Consider the following 17,572-nt stretch of genomic DNA (forward strand, 5'->3'; position numbering starts at 1 on the left):
GAAGCCCGACGCCAGTCGCCAAAGCGGCACCCTTAGGCCGGGCCCCTGCTCTGGCCTTTGGCCTGCCACAATTGCTAAGGCAAATGCCACAGCTGTAAGGCCTTTTGCGAGCTCCTAGGCCAGCCCACAGCCTGATCCCTCAAGCGCCCTCGTGAGGGGCTCCTCCATGTCCTGTGTTCCGGCGGGCCGGGAAAGGGAGGGAGGGAGGGAGGGCGGGCGACAAATGTGTCGCCTAGGCGTTCCCGCCGAGCAAGAAGGGTGCTGTTACAGAAGGGAGCGAGAAAGGTTGCGTGAGGAAGTTTATCAGCAGCCGGAGGCGTGAGTGCTCGCAACACTGCCATCCCAGGGATCTGGCGGGCCCCAGCTGATGGACCGAGCGTCGGGTCTTGAGCGGTGCACTCGGGGGCTGCTGTGGCTGCTTCAGTCCGAGGCGGCCTTCCTCGGCAGCTCTCCACGCCTCGTCGCTTCCCGTGGGCGGTGGCTGCAGAGCGCGTGGTCAGGAGAGCCTGGGAAACCTGACGGCGTCCACGCGGGCTTCCTCGGGGCCTGGGACAAAGCAGAGGAAGGGAAGCGGTGAGAGAGGCCGCCGCGCCGGGCCTGCTGTGCGGCCTCGCCTCAGCCCGCCTTGCTCTTGGCAGGCCAGCTGCGAGGGGCCGTGGAGGGAAAGGAGCTGGCGCTGTGGCCCCCCCCCACCCCCCCCACCCTCGCCTCGCCCCGCCCCGCTGCGGCGTCGCTGTTGCTGGGAGGACGCGGTGGGCGAGGGGGAAGGCCGCGGGGGCAGCGGAGGGCTGGCCGAGGGCCGAGGGGTGTGCGAGGAAGGGCTGTGTCGTTGCAGCGCTGGCAAGGCAGAGGCCCTGCAGCTGGGGCTGCCTGAGGGGAGGCGCCTGAGGGATGGAGGCCTCGAGGGAGGCAGGCCGGAGCTGAAGGGCCTTGGCGTGCCGGCGGCATGCAGGGAGGGGGTGGCCTGTGCACGGGCAGCTAGGCAGAGCCCGCGGCTGGGGCTCGGGGGCCGAGGGGCGGGGGTGCTGCGCTGCCGCAAGGCGCGCGGCTTCCCCAAGGCGGAGGGCGGTTGCGCGCGGGCTCTGCGGCTGGACGCAACTTACAGGCTGGCCTCCTGAAGCGCTGCGTGGCGCTTGGGCTGCCTGCCCACTCCCACCAGCGAGCCTGCCAAGGAGAAGGGACGCTGTTGAAAGGTGCTGCCGTGCTGAGCTTCGCCAGGCTGTGCTGCGCTGCCGTGGGCTGCCCTGGTGCAGGCACCCTAGCCCCTGCCCTTGGCCGGGGGGGGGGCCCTTGCGTGCCCACTGCTTCTGCTGGCCCTGCCTGGCGTGCGCAGCGCTCTCGGTGCCCGTGGCCCTTGCTTGTCCGCGGGCAAGGGAGGCAGCACTTCCTACCTGCTCTGCCTCGGTGCCTTCGGTGCGCACCAGGAAAACGGGCTGCGCGAGCCCCTGCACGATGGCGGCGATCCTCCGGATGTGGCGGGGATGGGGGCTGTTGCGCAGCTCGGGGAGCCTGTCTGGCGGCTCGGGCGCGCGCGTTTCGGCCCCGAGGACGTTGCGCGGCACTCTCTCCCGGTGGAAGATGCGGGAGAAGGTGTCAGGGCTGCGAGAGAGCAGAGAGCGCCATGGGCTGCTGGAGGGGGCCGGCGGCCGCCTTGCTGAGGGCTGCCCTGGGCACAGCGCAGGGCGAGGCAGCCAGCGAGCCGCAGAGCGGGAGCCGGGGCTGGCGCCTTGCTGCCTGCTGGCTGCAAAGCTGGCCCCAGCGGGGCGGGCGCGTGCTGCCGGGGGCGTGCGGCTGGCGCTGGGGCAAGGCAGCGAGCGAGCAGCAAGGGGCTTTGCTGGGGGCCGCGCGGGGCAGCGCGGGGCCAGCGCAGCTGGGCCCGGCCGGCTCCCTCGGCGGTGGCCGGCCGGGCCGAGGCCAGTGCGCAGCGGCGCCCGGCACCCGAGCTCTGGCCAAGGCGGCTGCAGGCCGCTGCAGGGAGCCCCGCAGTGGCCGAGCAGCCGTGGGCGGCCGTGGGCAGAGGGCCGGGAGGCTGAGGGAGGGCAGCGGCAGGGTCGCGCGTGCGCAGCCACGGCACTCACCCGTCCTGCGGAGCCGCCTTCCTCCTGCGCTGCCCGCCCAGCTCGAGCGTCTGGTAGTCGGGCGCACGCAGGAGAGGAGGCGCCGGGCGCCGAGCGAGGGTGCACGGCACGCGCCTCTCAGCGTCGGGCAGGGCCCGGGGCGGAGCCCGGGCTGCGCTGCCCGCAGCATGGCCTGGCCTCCGGGCATGCGCCATCCTGTCGGGGTGGCGAGGAGGTGCAGACTGGCAGGCGCCGTGGCCCACGGCCGTGCAGCACCGGCACCTCCATTGTGAGTGCGGCGCGGGGCCATTGTGAGGCGCCCTGGGTTGCCCGGAGACGTGGGGCGGGCGGGGGGTGGGGGGGTGGGGTGGGAGGGGGTGCCGAGGGGCCGTGGGGAGGGGCTGGCCCCCCCGCAGGCCGTGGCCCCGGCAGTGCCCCGCGGCTCTGCGGCCTGCAGGCCGTGCCCGGCTCCGCCAGCGGAAGCCCCCGTCTTGTCTTGCGGTGCCAGCAGTTGCGCCGTGCCCTCCGTGCCGTGCCGGCTCTTGCCCGGCTGGATGCTGCCAAGCGAGCAGCACAGGGCCTGGCCCTCCTTGTGCCACCTTTGCCCCACTGACTCCAGCGGGGCTGCCTGCTGTGTCCCAGGTGGGGAAGAGACTGGGCAAGAGCAGCTGTGTGGCTCCAGCTGGGAAAGGCTTGCCAGCGTGGCGCAGCGCCCCATCCCAGTCCTCGCGGTGGCTTGGAGACGCGCCTGAGCGCAATGACCGCTGCCCTCTGGTGCTCCCGCTAGCCTTTCAGAGCGGGAAGCCCCTCGCTGTGCCTAGGGACGGTGGAGGCGATACGCAGACTGGGCCGGAGGGAGGGTTTTTGCGGCAAAGGAAGGCGTGGGCCCTGCGGCAGCAGGGAGAGCCCTGCCGTGGGGGCGCCCGCTCCAGCCCCCCTGCCCGCTTTGGGAGAGCGCGCGTCGGCTTTGGCCTCCTCCCTCCACCTGGCCCCACCCCCCGACACCCCCCCCGCCGCCGCCCCCACCCCTCCGCCCACACTACTACTGCCGAGCCCAAGGCCCATCTCCACACGCCAAGCCCAAGCGCTGCCCACCCGTGCCGGGGCAGCCAGGGCAGGGCACGAAGGGCATCAGAGAGCTGCGCTGCGAGACGCGCCGCACTAGGGGGACGGCAGGGGTGTTCGGGCAACGGCCATGCGGCTGGCAGAGGGCCTGTGAGACGCCTGCGGGCAGGCCCTGGGCCTCTCTCGCAGCACTGGCCTGAAGCCCGACGCCAGTCGCCAAAGTGGCACCCTTAGGCCGGGCCCCTGCTCTGGCCTTTGGCCTGCCACAATTGCTAAGGCAAATGCCACAGCTGTAAGGCCTTTTGCGAGCTCCTAGGCCAGCCCACAGCCTGATCCCTCAAGCGCCCTCGTGAGGGGCTCCTCCATGTCCTGTGTTCCGGCGGGCCGGGAAAGGGAGGGAGGGAGGGAGGGCGGGCGACAAATGTGTCGCCTAGGCGTTCCCGCCGAGCAAGAAGGGTGCTGTTACAGAAGGGAGCGAGAAAGGTTGCGTGAGGAAGTTTATCAGCAGCCGGAGGCGTGAGTGCTCGCAACACTGCCATCCCAGGGATCTGGCGGGCCCCAGCTGATGGACCGAGCGTCGGGTCTTGAGCGGTGCACTCGGGGGCTGCTGTGGCTGCTTCAGTCCGAGGCGGCCTTCCTCGGCAGCTCTCCACGCCTCGCCGCTTCCCGTGGGCGGTGGCTGCAGAGCGCGTGGTCAGGAGAGCCTGGGAAACCTGACGGCGTCCACGCGGGCTTCCTCGGGGCCTGGGACAAAGCAGAGGAAGGGAAGCGGTGAGAGAGGCCGCCGCGCCGGGCCTGCTGTGCGGCCTCGCCTCAGCCCGCCTTGCTCTTGGCAGGCCAGCTGCGAGGGGCCGTGGAGGGAAAGGAGCTGGCGCTGTGGCCCCCCCCCACCCCCCCCACCCTCGCCTCGCCCCGCCCCGCTGCGGCGTCGCTGTTGCTGGGAGGACGCGGTGGGCGAGGGGGAAGGCCGCGGGGGCAGCGGAGGGCTGGCCGAGGGCCGAGGGGTGTGCGAGGAAGGGCTGCGTCGTTGCAGCGCTGGCAAGGCAGAGGCCCTGCAGCTGGGGCTGCCTGAGGGGAGGCGCCTCAGGGATGGAGGCCTCGAGGGAGGCAGGCCGGAGCTGAAGGGCCTTGGCGTGCCGGCGGCATGCAGGGAGGGGGTGGCCTGTGCACGGGCAGCTAGGCAGAGCCCGCGGCTGGGGCTCGGGGGCCGAGGGGCGGGGGTGCTGCGCTGCCGCAAGGCGCGCCGCTTCCCCAAGGCGGAGGGCGGTTGCGCGCGGGCTCTGCGGCTGGACGCAACTTACAGGCTGGCCTCCTGAAGCGCTGCGCGGCGCTTGGGCTGCCTGCCCACTCCCACCAGCGAGCCTGCCAAGGAGAAGGGACGCTGTTGAAAGGTGCTGCCGTGCTGAGCTTCGCCAGGCTGTGCTGCGCTGCCGTGGGCTGCCCTGGTGCAGGCACCCTAGCCCCTGCCCTTGGCCGGGGGGGGGCCCTTGCGTGCCCACTGCTTCTGCTGGCCCTGCCTGGCGTGCGCAGCGCTCTCGGTGCCCGTGGCCCTTGCTTGTCCGCGGGCAAGGGAGGCAGCACTTCCTACCTGCTCTGCCTCGGTGCCTTCGGTGCGCACCAGGAAAACGGGCTGCGCGAGCCCCTGCACAATGGCGGCGATCCTCCGGATGTGGCGGGGATGGGGGCTGTTGCGCAGCTCGGGGAGCCTGTCTGGCGGCTCGGGCGTGCGCGTTTCGGCCCCGAGGACGTTGCGCGGCACTCTCTCCCGGTGGAAGATGCGGGAGAAGGTGTCAGGGCTGCGAGAGAGCAGAGAGCGCCATGGGCTGCTGGAGGGGGCCGGCGGCCGCCTTGCTGAGGGCTGCCCTGGGCACAGCGCAGGGCGAGGCAGCCAGCGAGCCGCAGAGCGGGAGCCGGGGCTGGCGCCTTGCTGCCTGCTGGCTGCAAAGCTGGCCCCAGCGGGGCGGGCGCGTGCTGCCGGGGGCGTGCGGCTGGCGCTGGGGCAAGGCAGCGAGCGAGCAGCAAGGGGCTTTGCTGGGGGCCGCGTGGGGCAGCGCGGGGCCAGCGCAGCTGGGCCCGGCCGGCTCCCTCGGCGGTGGCCGGCCGGGCCGAGGCCAGTGCGCAGCGGCGCCCGGCACCCGAGCTCTGGCCAAGGCAGCTGCAGGCCGCTGCAGGGAGCCCCGCAGTGGCCGAGCAGCCGTGGGCGGCCGTGGGCAGAGGGCCGGGAGGCTGAGGGAGGGCAGCGGCAGGGTCGCGCGTGCGCAGCCACGGCACTCACCCGTCCTGCGGAGCCGCCTTCCTCCTGCGCTGCCCGCCCAGCTCGAGCGTCTGGTAGTCGGGCGCACGCAGGAGAGGAGGCGCCGGGCGCCGAGCGAGGGTGCACGGCACGCGCCTCTCAGCGTCGGGCAGGGCCCGGGGCGGAGCCCGGGCTGCGCTGCCCGCAGCATGGCCTGGCCTCCGGGCATGCGCCATCCTGTCGGGGTGGCGAGGAGGTGCAGACTGGCAGGCGCCGTGGCCCACGGCCGTGCAGCACCGGCACCTCCATTGTGAGTGCGGCGCAGGGCCATTGTGAGGCGCCCTGGGTTGCCCGGAGACGTGGGGCGGGCGGGGGGTGGGGGGGTGGGGTGGGAGGGGGTGCCGAGGGGCCGTGGGGAGGGGCTGGCCCCCCCGCAGGCCGTGGCCCCGGCAGTGCCCCGCGGCTCTGCGGCCTGCAGGCCGTGCCCGGCTCCGCCAGCGGAAGCCCCCGTCTTGTCTTGCGGCGCCAGCAGTTGCGCCGTGCCCTCCGTGCCGTGCCGGCTCTTGCCCGGCTGGATGCTGCCAAGCGAGCAGCACAGGGCCTGGCCCTCCTTGTGCCACCTTTGCCCCACTGACTCCAGCGGGGCTGCCTGCTGTGTCCCAGGTGGGGAAGAGAGTGGGCAAGAGCAGCCGTGTGGCTCCAGCTGGGAAAGGCTTGCCAGCGTGGCGCAGCGCCCCATCCCAGTCCTCGCGGTGGCTTGGAGACGCGCCTGAGCGCAATGACCGCTGCCCTCTGGTGCTCCCGCTAGCCTTTCAGAGCAGGAAGCTCCTCGCTGTGCCTAGGGACGGTGGAGGCGATACGCAGACTGGGCCGGAGGGAGGGTTTTTGCGGCAAAGGAAGGCGTGGGCCCTGCGGCAGCAGGGAGAGCCCTGCCGTGGGGGCGCCCGCTCCAGCCCCCCTGCCCGCTTTGGGAGAGCGCGCGTCGGCTTTGGCCTCCTCCCTCCACCTGGCGCCCCCCCGCCACCCCCCCCCCGCCGCCCCCACCCCTCCGCCCACACTACTACTGCCGAGCCCAAGGCCCATCTCCACACGCCAAGCCCAAGCGCTGCCCACCCGTGCTGGGGCAGCCAGGGCAGGGCACGAAGGGCATCAGAGAGCTGCGCTGCGAGACGCGCCGCAGTAGGGGGACGGCAGGGGTGTTCGGGCAACGGCCATGCGGCTGGCAGAGGGCCTGTGAGACGCCTGCGGGCAGGCCCTGGGCCTCTCTCGCAGCACTGGCCTGAAGCCCGACGCCAGTCGCCAAAGCGGCACCCTTAGGCCGGGCCCCTGCTCTGGCCTTTGGCCTGCCACAATTGCTAAGGCAAATGCCACAGCTGTAAGGCCTTTTGCGAGCTCCTAGGCCAGCCCACAGCCTGATCCCTCAAGCGCCCTCGTGAGGGGCTCCTCCATGTCCTGTGTTCCGGCGGGCCGGGAAAGGGAGGGAGGGCGGGCGGGCGACAAATGTGTCGCCTAGGCGTTCCCGCCGAGCAAGAAGGGTGCTGTTACAGAAGGGAGCGAGAAAGGTTGCGTGAGGAAGTTTATCAGCAGCCGGAGGCGTGAGTGCTCGCAACACTGCCATCCCAGGGATCTGGCGGGCCCCAGCTGATGGACCGAGCGTCGGGTCTTGAGCGGTGCACTCGGGGGCTGCTGTGGCTGCTTCAGTCCGAGGCGGCCTTCCTCGGCAGCTCTCCACGCCTCGTCGCTTCCCGTGGGCGGTGGCTGCAGAGCGCGTGGTCAGGAGAGCCTGGGAAACCTGACGGCGTCCACGCGGGCTTCCTCGGGGCCTGGGACAAAGCAGAGGAAGGGAAGCGGTGAGAGAGGCCGCCGCGCCGGGCCTGCTGTGCGGCCTCGCCTCAGCCCGCCTTGCTCTTGGCAGGCCAGCTGCGAGGGGCCGTGGAGGGAAAGGAGCTGGCGCTGTGGCCCCCCCCCCACCCCCCACCCTCGCCTCGCCCCGCCCCGCTGCGGCGTCGCTGTTGCTGGGAGGACGCGGTGGGCGAGGGGGAAGGCCGCGGGGGCAGCGGAGGGCTGGCCGAGGGCCGAGGGGTGTGCGAGGAAGGGCTGCGTCGTTGCAGCGCTGGCAAGGCAGAGGCCCTGCAGCTGGGGCTGCCTGAGGGGAGGCGCCTCAGGGATGGAGGCCTCGAGGGAGGCAGGCCGGAGCTGAAGGGCCTTGGCGTGCCGGCGGCATGCAGGGAGGGGGTGGCCTGTGCACGGGCAGCTAGGCAGAGCCCGCGGCTGGGGCTCGGGGGCCGAGGGGCGGGGGTGCTGCGCTGCCGCAAGGCGCGCGGCTTCCCCAAGGCGGAGGGCGGTTGCGCGCGGGCTCTGCGGCTGGACGCAACTTACAGGCTGGCCTCCTGAAGCGCTGCGCGGCGCTTGGGCTGCCTGCCCACTCCCACCAGCGAGCCTGCCAAGGAGAAGGGACGCTGTTGAAAGGTGCTGCCGTGCTGAGCTTCGCCAGGCTGTGCTGCGCTGCCGTGGGCTGCCCTGGTGCAGGCACCCTAGCCCCTGCCCTTGGCCGGGGGGGGGGGCCCTTGCGTGCCCACTGCTTCTGCTGGCCCTGCCTGGCGTGCGCAGCGCTCTCGGTGCCCGTGGCCCTTGCTTGTCCGCGGGCAAGGGAGGCAGCACTTCCTACCTGCTCTGCCTCGGTGCCTTCGGTGCGCACCAGGAAAACGGGCTGCGCGAGCCCCTGCACGATGGCGGCGATCCTCCGGATGTGGCGGGGATGGGGGCTGTTGCGCAGCTCGGGGAGCCTGTCTGGCGGCTCGGGCGCGCGCGTTTCGGCCCCGAGGACGTTGCGCGGCACTCTCTCCCGGTGGAAGATGCGGGAGAAGGTGTCAGGGCTGCGAGAGAGCAGAGAGCGCCATGGGCTGCTGGAGGGGGCCGGCGGCCGCCTTGCTGAGGGCTGCCCTGGGCACAGCGCAGGGCGAGGCAGCCAGCGAGCCGCAGAGCGGGAGCCGGGGCTGGCGCCTTGCTGCCTGCTGGCTGCAAAGCTGGCCCCAGCGGGGTGGGCGCGTGCTGCCGGGGGCGTGCGGCTGGCGCTGGGGCAAGGCAGCGAGCGAGCAGCAAGGGGCTTTGCTGGGGGCCGCGCGGGGCAGCGCGGGGCCAGCGCAGCTGGGCCCGGCCGGCTCCCTCGGCGGTGGCCGGCCGGGCCGAGGCCAGTGCGCAGCGGCGCCCGGCACCCGAGCTCTGGCCAAGGCGGCTGCAGGCCGCTGCAGGGAGCCCCGCAGTGGCCGAGCAGCCGTGGGCGGCCGTGGGCAGAGGGCCGGGAGGCTGAGGGAGGGCAGCGGCAGGGTCGCGCGTGCGCAGCCACGGCACTCACCCGTCCTGCGGAGCCGCCTTCCTCCTGCGCTGCCCGCCCAGCTCGAGCGTCTGGTAGTCGGGCGCACGCAGGAGAGGAGGCGCCGGGCGCCGAGCGAGGGTGCACGGCACGCGCCTCTCAGCGTCGGGCAGGGCCCGGGGCGGAGCCCGGGCTGCGCTGCCCGCAGCATGGCCTGGCCTCCGGGCATGCGCCATCCTGTCGGGGTGGCGAGGAGGTGCAGACTGGCAGGCGCCGTGGCCCACGGCCGTGCAGCACCGGCACCTCCATTGTGAGTGCGGCGCAGGGCCATTGTGAGGCGCCCTGGGTTGCCCGGAGACGTGGGGCGGGCGGGGGGTGGGGGGGTGGGGTGGGAGGGGGTGCCGAGGGGCCGTGGGGAGGGGCTGGCCCCCCCGCAGGCCGTGGCCCCGGCAGTGCCCCGCGGCTCTGCGGCCTGCAGGCCGTGCCCGGCTCCGCCAGCGGAAGCCCCCGTCTTGTCTTGCGGCGCCAGCAGTTGCGCCGTGCCCTCCGTGCCGTGCCGGCTCTTGCCCGGCTGGATGCTGCCAAGCGAGCAGCACAGGGCCTGGCCCTCCTTGTGCCACCTTTGCCCCACTGACTCCAGCGGGGCTGCCTGCTGTGTCCCAGGTGGGGAAGAGAGTGGGCAAGAGCAGCCGTGTGGCTCCAGCTGGGAAAGGCTTGCCAGCGTGGCGCAGCGCCCCATCCCAGTCCTCGCGGTGGCTTGGAGACGCGCCTGAGCGCAATGACCGCTGCCCTCTGGTGCTCCCGCTAGCCTTTCAGAGCAGGAAGCTCCTCGCTGTGCCTAGGGACGGTGGAGGCGATACGCAGACTGGGCCGGAGGGAGGGTTTTTGCGGCAAAGGAAGGCGTGGGCCCTGCGGCAGCAGGGAGAGCCCTGCCGTGGGGGCGCCCGCTCCAGCCCCCCTGCCCGCTTTGGGAGAGCGCGCGTCGGCTTTGGCCTCCTCCCTCCACCTGGCGCCCCCCCGCCACCCCCCCCCCGCCGCCCCCACCCCTCCGCCCACACTACTACTGCCGAGCCCAAGGCCCATCTCCACACGCCAAGCCCAAGCGCTGCCCACCCGTGCTGGGGCAGCCAGGGCAGGGCACGAAGGGCATCAGAGAGCTGCGCTGCGAGACGCGCCGCAGTAGGGGGACGGCAGGGGTGTTCGGGCAACGGCCATGCGGCTGGCAGAGGGCCTGTGAGACGCCTGCGGGCAGGCCCTGGGCCTCTCTCGCAGCACTGGCCTGAAGCCCGACGCCAGTCGCCAAAGCGGCACCCTTAGGCCGGGCCCCTGCTCTGGCCTTTGGCCTGCCACAATTGCTAAGGCAAATGCCACAGCTGTAAGGCCTTTTGCGAGCTCCTAGGCCAGCCCACAGCCTGATCCCTCAAGCGCCCTCGTGAGGGGCTCCTCCATGTCCTGTGTTCCGGCGGGCCGGGAAAGGGAGGGAGGGCGGGCGGGCGACAAATGTGTCGCCTAGGCGTTCCCGCCGAGCAAGAAGGGTGCTGTTACAGAAGGGAGCGAGAAAGGTTGCGTGAGGAAGTTTATCAGCAGCCGGAGGCGTGAGTGCTCGCAACACTGCCATCCCAGGGATCTGGCGGGCCCCAGCTGATGGACCGAGCGTCGGGTCTTGAGCGGTGCACTCGGGGGCTGCTGTGGCTGCTTCAGTCCGAGGCGGCCTTCCTCGGCAGCTCTCCACGCCTCGTCGCTTCCCGTGGGCGGTGGCTGCAGAGCGCGTGGTCAGGAGAGCCTGGGAAACCTGACGGCGTCCACGCGGGCTTCCTCGGGGCCTGGGACAAAGCAGAGGAAGGGAAGCGGTGAGAGAGGCCGCCGCGCCGGGCCTGCTGTGCGGCCTCGCCTCAGCCCGCCTTGCTCTTGGCAGGCCAGCTGCGAGGGGCCGTGGAGGGAAAGGAGCTGGCGCTGTGGCCCCCCCCCACCCCCCCCACCCTCGCCTCGCCCCGCCCCGCTGCGGCGTCGCTGTTGCTGGGAGGACGCGGTGGGCGAGGGGGAAGGCCGCGGGGGCAGCGGAGGGCTGGCCGAGGGCCGAGGGGTGTGCGAGGAAGGGCTGCGTCGTTGCAGCGCTGGCAAGGCAGAGGCCCTGCAGCTGGGGCTGCCTGAGGGGAGGCGCCTCAGGGATGGAGGCCTCGAGGGAGGCAGGCCGGAGCTGAAGGGCCTTGGCGTGCCGGCGGCATGCAGGGAGGGGGTGGCCTGTGCACGGGCAGCTAGGCAGAGCCCGCGGCTGGGGCTCGGGGGCCGAGGGGCGGGGGTGCTGCGCTGCCGCAAGGCGCGCGGCTTCCCCAAGGCGGAGGGCGGTTGCGCGCGGGCTCTGCGGCTGGACGCAACTTACAGGCTGGCCTCCTGAAGCGCTGCGCGGCGCTTGGGCTGCCTGCCCACTCCCACCAGCGAGCCTGCCAAGGAGAAGGGACGCTGTTGAAAGGTGCTGCCGTGCTGAGCTTCGCCAGGCTGTGCTGCGCTGCCGTGGGCTGCCCTGGTGCAGGCACCCTAGCCCCTGCCCTTGGCCGGGGGGGGGCCCTTGCGTGCCCACTGCTTCTGCTGGCCCTGCCTGGCGTGCGCAGCGCTCTCGGTGCCCGTGGCCCTTGCTTGTCCGCGGGCAAGGGAGGCAGCACTTCCTACCTGCTCTGCCTCGGTGCCTTCGGTGCGCACCAGGAAAACGGGCTGCGCGAGCCCCTGCACGATGGCGGCGATCCTCCGGATGTGGCGGGGATGGGGGCTGTTGCGCAGCTCGGGGAGCCTGTCTGGCGGCTCGGGCGCGCGCGTTTCGGCCCCGAGGACGTTGCGCGGCACTCTCTCCCGGTGGAAGATGCGGGAGAAGGTGTCAGGGCTGCGAGAGAGCAGAGAGCGCCATGGGCTGCTGGAGGGGGCCGGCGGCCGCCTTGCTGAGGGCTGCCCTGGGCACAGCGCAGGGCGAGGCAGCCAGCGAGCCGCAGAGCGGGAGCCGGGGCTGGCGCCTTGCTGCCTGCTGGCTGCAAAGCTGGCCCCAGCGGGGCGGGCGCGTGCTGCCGGGGGCGTGCGGCTGGCGCTGGGGCAAGGCAGCGAGCGAGCAGCAAGGGGCTTTGCTGGGGGCCGCGCGGGGCAGCGCGGGGCCAGCGCAGCTGGGCCCGGCCGGCTCCCTCGGCGGTGGCCGGCCGGGCCGAGGCCAGTGCGCAGCGGCGCCCGGCACCCGAGCTCTGGCCAAGGCGGCTGCAGGCCGCTGCAGGGAGCCCCGCAGTGGCCGAGCAGCCGTGGGCGGCCGTGGGCAGAGGGCCGGGAGGCTGAGGGAGGGCAGCGGCAGGGTCGCGCGTGCGCAGCCACGGCACTCACCTGTCCTGCGGAGCCGCCTTCCTCCTGCGCTGCCCGCCCAGCTCGAGCGTCTGGTAGTCGGGCGCACGCAGGAGAGGAGGCGCCGGGCGCCGAGCGAGGGTGCACGGCACGCGCCTCTCAGCGTCGGGCAGGGCCCGGGGTGGAGCCCGGGCTGCGCTGCCCGCAGCATGGCCTGGCCTCCGGGCATGCGCCATCCTGTCGGGGTGGCGAGGAGGTGCAGACTGGCAGGCGCCGTGGCCCACGGCCGTGCAGCACCGGCACCTCCATTGTGAGTGCGGCGCGGGGCCATTGTGAGGCGCCCTGGGTTGCCCGGAGACGTGGGGCGGGCGGGGGGTGGGGTGGGAGGGGGTGCCGAGGGGCCGTGGGGAGGGGCTGGCCCCCCCGCAGGCCGTGGCCCCAGCAGTGCCCCGCGGCTCTGCGGCCTGCAGGCCGTGCCCGGCTCCGCCAGCGGAAGCCCCCGTCTTGTCTTGCGGCGCCAGCAGTTGCGCCGTGCCCTCCGTGCCGTGCCGGCTCTTGCCCGGCTGGATGCTGCCAAGCGAGCAGCACAGGGCCTGGCCCTCCTTGTGCCACCTTTGCCCCACTGACTCCAGCGGGGCTGCCTGCTGTGTCCCAGGTGGGGAAGAGAGTGGGCAAGAGCAGCTGTGTGGCTCCAGCTGGGAAAGGCTTGCCAGCGTGGCGCAGCGCCCCATCCCAGTCCTCGCGGTGGCTTGGAGACGCGCCTGAGCGCAATGACCGCTGCCCTCTGGTGCTCCCGCTAGCCTTTCAGAGCGGGAAGCCCCTCGCTGTGCCTAGGGACGGTGGAGGCGATACGCAGACTGGGCCGGAGGGAGGGTTTTTGCGGCAAAGGAAGGCGTGGGCCCTGCGGCAGCAGGGAGAGCCCTGCCGTGGGGGCGCCCGCTCCAGCCCCCCTGCCCGCTTTGGGAGAGCGCGCGTCGGCTTTGGCCTCCTCCCTCCACCTGGCGCCACCCCCCGCCACCCCCCCCGCCGCCGCCCCCACCCCTCCGCCCACACTACTACTGCCGAGCCCAAGGCCCATCTCCACACGCCAAGCCCAAGCGCTGCCCACCCGTGCCGGGGCAGCCAGGGCAGGGCACGAAGGGCATCAGAGAGCTGCGCTGCGAGACGCGCCGCACTAGGGGGACGGCAGGGGTGTTCGGGCAACGGCCATGCGGCTGGCAGAGGGCCTGTGAGACGCCTGCGGGCAGGCCCTGGGCCTCTCTCGCAGCACTGGCCTGAAGCCCGACGCCAGTCGCCAAAGCGGCACCCTTAGGCCGGGCCCCTGCTCTGGCCTTTGGCCTGCCACAATTGCTAAGGCAAATGCCACAGCTGTAAGGCCTTTTGCGAGCTCCTAGGCCAGCCCACAGCCTGATCCCTCAAGCGCCCTCGTGAGGGGCTCCTCCATGTCCTGTGTTCCGGCGGGCCGGGAAAGGGAGGGAGGGAGGGCGGGCGGGCGACAAATGTGTCGCCTAGGCGTTCCCGCCGAGCAAGAAGGGTGCTGTTACAGAAGGGAGCGAGAAAGGTTGCGTGAGGAAGTTTATCAGCAGCCGGAGGCGTGAGTGCTCGCAACACTGCCATCCCAGGGATCTGGCGGGCCCCAGCTGATGGACCGAGCGTCGGGTCTTGAGCGGTGCGCTCGGGGGCTGCTGTGGCTGCTTCAGTCCGAGGCGGCCTTCCTCGGCAGCTCTCCACGCCTCGTCGCTTCCCGTGGGCGGTGGCTGCAGAGCGCGTGGTCAGGAGAGCCTGGGAAACCTGACGGCGTCCACGCGGGCTTCCTCGGGGCCTGGGACAAAGCAGAGGAAGGGAAGCGGTGAGAGAGGCCGCCGCGCCGGGCCTGCTGTGCGGCCTCGCCTCAGCCCGCCTTGCTCTTGGCAGGCCAGCTGCGAGGGGCCGTGGAGGGAAAGGAGCTGGTGCTGTGGCCCCCCCCCACCCCCCCCACCCTCGCCTCGCCCCGCCCCGCTGCGGCGTCGCTGTTGCTGGGAGGACGCGGTGGGCGAGGGGGAAGGCCGCGGGGGCAGCGGAGGGCTGGCCGAGGGCCGAGGGGTGTGCGAGGAAGGGCTGTGTCGTTGCAGCGCTGGCAAGGCAGAGGCCCTGCAGCTGGGGCTGCCTGAGGGGAGGCGCCTCAGGGATGGAGGCCTCGAGGGAGGCAGGCCGGAGCTGAAGGGCCTTGGCGTGCCGGCGGCATGCAGGGAGGGGGTGGCCTGTGCACGGGCAGCTAGGCAGAGCCCGCGGCTGGGGCTCGGGGGCCGAGGGGCGGGGGTGCTGCGCTGCCGCAAGGCGCGCGGCTTCCCCAAGGCGGAGGGCGGTTGCGCGCGGGCTCTGCGGCTGGACGCAACTTACAGGCTGGCCTCCTGAAGCGCTGCGCGGCGCTTGGGCTGCCTGCCCACTCCCACCAGCGAGCCTGCCAAGGAGAAGGGACGCTGTTGAAAGGTGCTGCCGTGCTGAGCTTCGCCAGGCTGTGCTGCGCTGCCGTGGGCTGCCCTGGTGCAGGCACCCTAGCCCCTGCCCTTGGCCAGGGGGGGGGCCCTTGCGTGCCCACTGCTTCTGCTGGCCCTGCCTGGCGTGCGCAGCGCTCTCGGTGCCCGTGGCCCTTGCTTGTCCGCGGGCAAGGGAGGCAGCACTTCCTACCTGCTCTGCCTCGGTGCCTTCGGTGCGCACCAGGAAAACGGGCTGCGCGAGCCCCTGCACGATGGCGGCGATCCTCCGGATGTGGCGGGGATGGGGGCTGTTGCGCAGCTCGGGGAGCCTGTCTGGCGGCTCAGGCGCGCGCGTTTCGGCCCCGAGGACGTTGCGCGGCACTCTCTCCCGGTGGAAGATGCGGGAGAAGGTGTCAGGGCTGCGAGAGAGCAGAGAGCGCCATGGGCTGCTGGAGGGGGCCGGCGGCCGCCTTGCTGAGGGCTGCCCTGGGCACAGCGCAGGGCGAGGCAGCCAGCGAGCCGCAGAGCGGGAGCCGGGGCTGGCGCCTTGCTGCCTGCTGGCTGCAAAGCTGGCCCCAGCGGGGCGGGCGCGTGCTGCCGGGGGCGTGCGGCTGGCGCTGGGGCAAGGCAGCGAGCGAGCAGCAAGGGGCTTTGCTGGGGGCCGCGCGGGGCAGCGCGGGGCCAGCGCAGCTGGGCCCGGCCGGCTCCCTCGGCGGTGGCCGGCCGGGCCGAGGCCAGTGCGCAGCGGCGCCCGGCACCCGAGCTCTGGCCAAGGCGGCTGCAGGCCGCTGCAGGGAGCCCCGCAGTGGCCGAGCAGCCGTGGGCGGCCGTGGGCAGAGGGCCGGGAGGCTGAGGGAGGGCAGCGGCAGGGTCGCGCGTGCGCAGCCACGGCACTCACCCGTCCTGTGGAGCCGCCTTCCTCCTGCGCTGCCCGCCCAGCTCGAGCGTCTGGTAGTCGGGCGCACGCAGGAGAGGAGGCGCCGGGCGCCGAGCGAGGGTGCACGGCACGCGCCTCTCAGCGTCGGGCAGGGCCCGGGGCGGAGCCCGGGCTGCGCTGCCCGCAGCATGGCCTGGCCTCCGGGCATGCGCCATCCTGTCGGGGTGGCGAGGAGGTGCAGACTGGCAGGCGCCGTGGTCCACGGCCGTGCAGCACCGGCACCTCCATTGTGAGTGCGGCGCGGGGCCATTGTGAGGCGCCCTGGGTTGCCCGGAGACGTGGGGCGGGCGGGGGGTGGGGGGGTGGGGTGGGAGGGGGTGCCGAGGGGCCGTGGGGAGGGGCTGGCCCCCCCGCAGGCCGTGGCCCCGGCAGTGCCCCGCGGCTCTGCGGCCTGCAGGCCGTGCCCGGCTCCGCCAGCGGAAGCCCCCGTCTTGTCTTGCGGCGCCAGCAGTTGCGCCGTGCCCTCCGTGCCGTGCCGGCTCTTGCCCGGCTGGATGCTGCCAAGCGAGCAGCACAGGGCCTGGCCCTCCTTGTGCCACCTTTGCCCCACTGACTCCAGCGGGGCTGCCTGCTGTGTCCCAGGTGGGGAAGAGAGTGGGCAAGAGCAGCTGTGTGGCTCCAGCTGGGAAAGGCTTGCCAGCGTGGCGCAGCGCCCCATCCCAGTCCTCGCGGTGGCTTGGAGACGCGCCTGAGCGCAATGACCGCTGCCCTCTGGTGCTCCCGCTAGCCTTTCAGAGCGGGAAGCTCCTCGCTGTGCCTAGGGACGGTGGAGGCGATACGCAGACTGGGCCGGAGGGAGGGTTTTTGCGGCAAAGGAAGGCGTGGGCCCTGCGGCAGCAGGGAGAGCCCTGCCGTGGGGGCGCCCGCTCCAGCCCCCCTGCCCGCTTTGGGAGAGCGCGCGTCGGCTCTGGCCTCCTCCCTCCACCTGGCGCCCCCCCCCGAAACCCCCCCCGCCGCCGCCCCCACCCCTCCGCCCACACTACTACTGCCGAGCCCAAGGCCCATCTCCACACGCCAAGCCCAAGCGCTGCCCACCCGTGCCGGGGCAGCCAGGGCAGGGCACGAAGGGCATCAGAGAGCTGCGCTGCGAGACGCGCCGCACTAGGGGGACGGCAGGGGTGTTCGGGCAACGGCCATGCGGCTGGCAGAGGGCCTGTGAGACGCCTGCGGGCAGGCCCTGGGCCTCTCTCGCAGCACTGGCCTGAAGCCCGACGCCAGTCGCCAAAGCGGCACCCTTAGGCCGGGCCCCTGCTCTGGCCTTTGGCCTGCCACAATTGCTAAGGCAAATGCCACAGCTGTAAGGCCTTTTGCGAGCTCCTAGGCCAGCCCACAGCCTGATCCCTCAAGCGCCCTTGTGAGGGGCTCCTCCATGTCCTGTGTTCCGGCGGGCCGGGAAAGGGAGGGAGGGAGGGCGGGCGGGCGACAAATGTGTCGCCTAGGCGTTCCCGCCGAGCAAGAAGGGTGCTGTTACAGAAGGGAGCGAGAAAGGTTGCGTGAGGAAGTTTATCAGCAGCCGGAGGCGTGAGTGCTCGCAACACTGCCATCCCAGGGATCTGGCGGGCCCCAGCTGATGGACCGAGCGTCGGGTCTTGAGCGGTGCGCTCGGGGGCTGCTGTGGCTGCTTCAGTCCGAGGCGGCCTTCCTCGGCAGCTCTCCACGCCTCGTCGCTTCCCGTGGGCGGTGGCTGCAGAGCGCGTGGTCAGGAGAGCCTGGGAAACCTGACGGCGTCCACGCGGGCTTCCTCGGGGCCTGGGACAAAGCAGAGGAAGGGAAGCGGTGAGAGAGGCCGCCGCGCCGGGCCTGCTGTGCGGCCTCGCCTCAGCCCGCCTTGCTCTTGGCAGGCCAGCTGCGAGGGGCCGTGGAGGGAAAGGAGCTGGCGCTGTGGCCCCCCCCCACCCCCCCCACCCTCGCCTCGCCCCGCCCCGCTGCGGCGTCGCTGTTGCTGGGAGGACGCGGTGGGCGAGGGGGAAGGCCGCGGGGGCAGCGGAGGGCTGGCCGAGGGCCGAGGGGTGTGCGAGGAAGGGCTGTGTCGTTGCAGCGCTGGCAAGGCAGAGGCCCTGCAGCTGGGGCTGCCTGAGGGGAGGCGCCTCAGGGATGGAGGCCTCGAGGGAGGCAGGCCGGAGCTGAAGGGCCTTGGCGTGCCGGCGGCATGCAGGGAGGGGGTGGCCTGTGCACGGGCAGCTAGGCAGAGCCCGCGGC

The sequence above is a fragment of the Struthio camelus genome, chromosome Z (genome assembly GCF_040807025.1).
Source record: "Struthio camelus isolate bStrCam1 chromosome Z, bStrCam1.hap1, whole genome shotgun sequence".
In the NCBI taxonomy this organism is placed as follows: Eukaryota; Metazoa; Chordata; class Aves; order Struthioniformes; family Struthionidae; genus Struthio; species Struthio camelus.